The 6,891-nt window shown below is 53.4% G+C and overlaps 1 protein-coding gene across 1 annotated transcript in view; it reads right to left on the reverse strand.

The window, feature by feature from the left end:
• CORO2A (coronin 2A) overlaps positions 1–3,384 on the reverse strand; it is a 60,128-nt gene extending 56,744 nt beyond the window's left edge. Inside the window, exon 1 of the mRNA XM_051641851.1 lies at positions 3,305–3,384. The gene's annotated coding sequence lies outside the window, so the exon portion shown is untranslated. The remainder of the gene's footprint in view (positions 1–3,304) is intronic.
• Between the last annotated feature and the right edge of the window lie 3,507 nt (positions 3,385–6,891).

A 6,891-nucleotide genomic window follows, 5' to 3' on the forward strand; every position in this document is an offset into this window, starting at 1 on the left:
AGAAGGCGCGTCAGCATAATTGCTGTGTGCTGCAGGCTGCTTGCCTCAGTCAGCTCTCTGCAGCCAGAGCAGCTTAACATGCACTTAAGGGAAGCCAGGTAATGAATAAATGTGAAGCACTTCACTGCATCTTTGCTCCAATGTCTCCTTGCCATGGGAGCAAGAAACCAGACCGTCTGTGGCCCTGGTGTGCAGCAAGAGGCTGCTTCAAAGAGCAGTGGCTGTCCAGCCTCACCAGGGGCAGGTCCACAGGTCCCCTTGGGTCTGAGCAGGAGGCTTAGCAGCAAGTTCCTCAGTAGCCTCCCAGGCATCAGCCCACTGGCCAACTGTAACACAGGCTACCATTTTATTGACAAAAAAAAAGACTGCTACTCTTTTACAACTGGCAGATGGGAATACTCAGATAAGGTGATTTTGGTTTTTTTTCACTGAAGCAAACAGTTCAAGCAATCATTTTTGGAGATTTATTTGAGAGTGGAGAACAGAGACTGGCCATTAAGGAGCAGGAGTTTGGTGATGAGGTCCCTTTGCACCATCCAGGAGCAGATGGTGGGGAGCTAATCTGGGACAGTCTCCCTTCTCTGTTTCTTCACAGAAGGTCTCTGACATACCCTGTCACAACCCTTCTCCAACAGTTTCCCCACTGAAGTCCCTGCTGTGGAAATCAGGGCCCACCAGAGTGAGATGAAGACTTCATTCTGTGCAGCCACTGAGGGCCAATGAACTGACCACAACATATGAGGACCCTGCCAGGTCATGCACAACATCTACCTCGGCTCGCCCCTGATGCACCTGTCTTTCACTCCAAAACATCAGTTTCACTTCTGGAGATTTGCCAAAGCCTTCAGTTCACTTGCTCAGTCTCTGCAATACTGAAAACACCCATGTGCCTGAGCACCTGCAGCTCAGAGCACAGCACAGGGACATGCGCCATACTCAAGTGTACACCCCAGAACACGGTGCACACAGCATTCAGGCATCTGGTTGTCCAGGCAGCCTACAGGCAAGAGAGAACTGCCCTTGCAGAAGCACCACAAACTGGTTCCAGAGACCAGCAGCCTGCCCAGTGCCAACCCACACAGAAAGAGACTCACAGAAACCTGCCACAGAGTCAGACAAGCCAAAATCCACTCATTAGCCAGCTACTATCAAAATGTAGCAGACACAAAAACATTAAAAATATTATCTATTACTGACATTTTCTGAGCAAGAAATCTGCTCAGAAGGGACAAATCAACATACTCTAGAGACAGGCAGAAATTACCCAGAGAGGAAATAGAGAGTGAGAAACCCACCACATCTGGAGATACCCTAACCTGCTATCAGGAAATCCATCTGCTGCACAGACACAGCCAGCAACTGGAGGGATCAATGGGATGGAGGTGATGCTGCCAGGTAGTGATGCAGCTGGCACACAGGGGGCTGTGGTCTCACTCTTTCCCCAGACCTGCAAAACCAGCACACTCATGCAGTACTGCTTTGCCTCTGAGGACAAGAGGTGTGGAGGAGCTCAGGGCAGAGCTGGGGTACAGGTAGCAGAATTGCCTGGCTCTTTGTCCAATCATCTGTGCCAGGACCTTGTATTTTCCAGGGCTACGGCAGCTCTACAGAGATGTCAGGATTTGATTTGTTTCTATAGCCTAATGCATTGAATGAATTTGAAATACCTCTCATTGATGGAGCTATAGTTTGTCTGCAATAATGCTAATTCACCAAACAACATCAGCACAGATGAAAACACCATGGTTTTGCCTTCTCTCCAAGAAGCAAACAGCTCCCTCTTGTCCTGCCTCCCAAAGATTAGCTCTGGAGTTTCCTGAAATGCTTACACCAAAACATAAACCCCCTCCATGTTACTCCCTATCTCTGATCAAACCTGGAGAGATCTGAGCTCTCGAAGGAGGGCACAGCCATTGGGAGAACAAAGGGAACAGCAGGGCTACATAGGCTGCTCCTTTGTTAACGCTTTGTTAAGCGTTGGGAAGCTTAAAAGATAACCAACAGCCAACCTCACCACAAGTGTTCTCCGAATCCTCTGCAGAACTCACTTCCCTTGAGCACCCATGAGGCTAGAAGAGATTAAGCCTGTCCAGGTAATTTCCCTTTAAAGGGACTGCACAAACACTTTACCTTCTTAGGAGGTGTAAGTGAACAGGGGATCAGGAGCAGCCAGGATGCGGCGGGGCTGTTTTTCCAGGCTCCAGATGAGGACAAGGAGGGCACCACTCCCTGCAGGGTGAACAATGGGTGTTCCGCAAGACAGTGCACATAGCTGGCCTCTCCAGGCCACTGGCTACTTGTTTGCAAAGTGCTGTCATTATTACATATCCCTTTGCAGCCGCCTACCTTCGTCCCTGACAGAGCTGTGGCATCAAAGCCAGACCAGTGGGAAAAAGCTGTACTTTAAAAGCTCTGCTGCCTGAAAGTAAGACCTCTTCAAGGGCTTGCCCTGAAGAGGGAACTGGCACCAGGACACCCCACTGCCAGAGAGCATGGCTCAGATGTCATTCATGTGGCCGTCATCATGCTCTGTGCAAGATGGAACCTGCCCTGACATCAAGCACCCAAAATCCCCATGAACTGCAGCACAAAGGGGCCAAATTCAACCACTCACACACACGCAGGGCCCCAGATGAGGCTTCTCCCTGTAACATAAGCAAAGTCATCCAGATGCCACACGTGCCACCCCCAGGGCTGGCCGGGGCTGCCGACTGCCACCCGCCTCAGGTCGCCAGGAAGCCCCTGTTGCTTCGTGCACGGGTCGCGGACCTCCGAGCGGGCCCGGCCTGCTGCAGACCCCCTCCCCGGGCCGGCGGGCTCCCCCAGAGGGCCGGCTCTCGGTTTGTCACTCTCCGCACAGAAGATCCCTCCTGCAGTTACCTGCAGGAAGAGCCCAAGGGCAGGGCGCTGCTGGGGAGCGGGAATCCTGCCCCGGGAGGGCGCGACCAGCACCGGCTGAACCGACTGCGGCCAGCGGGGAAGCCCCGCTCCCGCTCCCGCTGCCGCTGCCGCCGCACACGCCGGGGATGCCCGGGGCCCGCGGCACCTGGCGGCCCCTGCACCTCCCCCGGCCGCCGGTGCCCCAGGGCTGCGGGCGGCGGCGGCTCCGCACAAAGCGGGGTGGGGCCGGCGGGCTGCGGCATCCCCGCCGCACGGCGAGGGCAGCCGCCCTCCCGCCCGCCCCGCTCCGCTCCCCCGGCACCGCCGGGCTCCGCAGGCCCCCGGCTGTGGCAGGTGGCCCGCCCGGCCGCGCCCCCCCGTGTCCCGGCCCCAGGATCCCCCACCACTGTCCCCAGTCTCTTACCTTGGCGCTGGAGGCGGCGGTCCAGCAGAGCCGTGCCCTGCCGCGCCGAGCCCTCCTCGCCGTGCCAGCCCGGCCCTGCCCGCCCGCCGTCCCCGCCCCGGCCCGCCCCCTGCGCCGCGCCCCGCAGCCGGGAGGTGCCGGCGGAGCTCGGGGTTGCCCGCTGCTCCCTGGTGCGGGAGCCCCAGCCCGCGGAGCTCCTGGGCGCCTTCCCGGGGAGGTCCGGCAGAGCGGCTAGAGCCGACTCCCGGGCGCGATCTGCCGTGGGAAGCGTGGGGTTTGCTCTGCTGCTGCTGTGGGGACAGCCCCCCCGTACCCACAGCGAAGCACCTCTCCTTTCCCGGGGCTCGGGGAGGAAGCCTGTCTGGACCGATGTGTGTAGTTTCCCGTCACCATCACCGCTGCAGGTAGATCTCCCGGGTCTGTGCCTGGAAGTACAGTGTGAAAACTGGGTGTTTTCCTAGATCATCCTGACAGCATCAGGATTTTGCCATCGTCTGAGCAGAGGGTACCCACAGGCCTTGCCTCAGTTCACAGAGCTGCTGAGGATGTGGTGGCACACCTTGGTCCAAGCACCAGGTACTGCTCCCTAAACTCTGCACACATTCCTGCAGCACAGTAATTAACATCCAAGCCTTAGCTAGCAGCCTCTGGCTGGCTCAGCAGACCCTAGTAGATGGAGAGACACTGGCTTATGTGGGCCCAATGCTGCAGAGCTTTAATGGATGGCAAAAGGCTCTAGAAAGCCTCTCAAGCCTGCAGAGAACACAGACTTTGGGGGTAGCTGGTACCTTTTGGCAGCACTACAAGCCCACCTGGTACCCCAGCTGAGGAACTTGGCAAGTAGACAGCAGGACAGAAGTATTTCTAGGGAAGTAAATGCAATCTCTTGACAAGAGCAGTCCCACAGAATCCTTCGAGGCAGCTGAGCAGAATTTCAGAAGCAATTAAGTGCGCCCAAGAGTGATCTCCAGCCTCATGTCTTGCTGCCAGGTGCCAGGCTGGGACAAACCTGGAGACTGGTGCAGTCGCAGAAGACACAGCTATTGAGAAGCACTGTCCATGAATGGAGCACAGGAAGCAATCCAGCTGCTTGACATGAATCGTGGCTGTTTGTGCAGCAGCTATCCTGGACCTGTGCTGCCTACAGGAGATTAGACGAGTTCTGGAAATCCTCAGGACTCGGACAGCATGTGCTCACATCTTCAATATGCAGAAGTACAAGCAAGACACATCAGGTGCTGATGCACAGATGATCTCCAGTGCTTCCTTTCAGTCACACTGTTCTCCAGCCCTGACTGAACCATAGAAGATTGCATGCAGAACTGACAGAGGGATGAGTATGTCTTTCTTGGAGGTTATAGGTGGGAAACATTTCTACTGCCTGCAGCCCTATCCGCTATAGGCTAGTTGTGTGCAAGTACTGTTCCTCAGAGCTGTTTCAGGTTCAGTAAAGTGAATGGTTTTGCTGCCCATTCCCCTTTGCTGTCCAAGACTTGGTGACTGGGACTGGTGCCTGTGCTAGGGTGTCCTCAGTGACTGGGGTGAACTCTGCTCTCTGGCTTCTTTCCTGGGACTTCTCAACTGGTAATCCAACAGCAAGAGCCTGACTAAGCAGCTGCTGCTGACAGCCTGTGACCATGGAAGTGGCTTGTGGAAAAGAGCACCCCCACACAACGCTTGTCCTGCTTTGTAAAGGGCCTCCAGCAGTCCCGCAGAAAACACTGTTGTTAGTGCATTCTGTTGAGACCCAACAGCAGAAGTTAGGGCAATGTGTGCTGTAACATTCTGCCATCCCACATCCTCAAGTTCCAGAAACTGGGCCAGAGGCAGGCTAATGTCACCTCTGGACATCTCTTCCCAGCCTGTGCAAATTAATGAAAAGTGGAAAGCTGCCACTGCCAAGCAGCAGAACTTGTTACGGAGGGGAGCCTGGCAGCAGTGCAATAAATCACCACCAGTGGCCCACAGCTAGTCAGAAACCAGATGCAGCACTGCAACCTGTGGCAAGCCACCGGGAAGAACAGAGCCAGCACCTGCTATGGCTGCCCTGCGACGTAGGAGTGACATCAGTGTGGCTGCATCTGTGGTATCTGTGCAGCTGTGGATGTAAAGCACCTGTGACCTGGCTGGGGCCACTGACAAGGAGCAGGGTCCTGCCTTGCAGGGAGCAGTTGCAGAAGGGGATGACACAACCCTAGGAAGGGCATGACTGTTTTGCAGACACAATATCCTCAAGTAGGTTTAATTCAAAGCTTTGACCAGCACATAGCATGCTGCCTCTGCACTGAAGAGGAAGGAGGTGCTGCAGCAAGCACTGTTACTCTTGCTTCATTCCAGCCTACTGTGCCCATAGTAGGTTTGGATGGAGCCACTTAGAAGAAGCTGCTAATGAGTTATACCCAATTAACATAACATATAACAAGAACTTCCCTAGTTCTTCCTTCTCCTGCTGTAATTATTTCCAGCTCTGCCAAGTCAAGATCACTGACTGTACCACCTGTACGAAAGCGAGTGGCACAGAACGGTAGGATGGAAGCTGGGCCCACACAACACCCACCAAATTCAGGGAGTGAATTAAAACACCATCGTGACGGCAGTGTCAAAACTAGAAGTCTTTTCAGAGTCTGTGGCATTAACATTCCCTTTCAATGTGCAAGAGCTTTTATCACACTGAAAAATGTAAAACTATGGGAAGATGAAGCAAAAAAAGATGAGTTGTTTTTAATTTCCTTTTGGAACTTTTCCTCCCTGCAAAATGCTGACACAGACAATACATTTGTAATAACAATCACTTTATAAAATAAAAACTAAAGGTATTATTTTCAGCAGAGGGCTGCAATGTTGGGCTGAATTCTGTTTTTCCCACGGGACCTGGATACTTAATTTTACTTACCTTGGATGTTGCCTTAAATCTCAAAGCTTCCTACCAGCTTGATACCAGAACATGCCAAAGAGGTTCTCTATTATGAAAATTTGGCTCAAAACCAAAGCAGATACTGATCCACCAGCTGGAATCTCAAAGCCAGACTTCACACTTGGCAGGAAGTCATCAGTTGATAACACAAAGAAATGAGAACTTCATCATACTGGTAGTGGACCATGCACCTAAAACAAGCATTTGGCTGCAGCAGGACAGGGGACTCTACCCCAAGTGTGCTTGCCGTGGTTAGTGAGATCCTCTTTCACCCACTAACCTGCTGTGCTGCTTTCCACTCTGGAGAGATTTTGAGGCTGAGTAGAATGTGCACAGTGGTATTCTCACAATTTAGCATGAGTGCGGTCTGCAGCCTGTCACTGAACTCCAGGAAAAGAATTAAATTACTTCGGAGGACATTTAATTTTCTTAGCTCTACCAGTATGGCAATGTGGGAATGTGGTTTGTCTTCTTGCCCATGGCATGTCCCTAGCTCAGCCCCAATGATCTGTAAAGGAGCTCTTAGCACTGAGAAACAGCTGGAGAAGTCCCATCTTTGGCTGAGGCCACCAAAGTGAGCTCTTAAATGGGACAAGAGCCAGACCCAGGTCTTGTGTCTGTGATGGTAGCATGAGGCTGTCCAGGCTGCAAACTGGAGGAGAAACTCTGCCCT

The sequence above is a fragment of the Apus apus genome, chromosome Z (genome assembly GCF_020740795.1).
Source record: "Apus apus isolate bApuApu2 chromosome Z, bApuApu2.pri.cur, whole genome shotgun sequence".
Taxonomy (NCBI): domain Eukaryota; kingdom Metazoa; phylum Chordata; class Aves; order Apodiformes; family Apodidae; genus Apus; species Apus apus.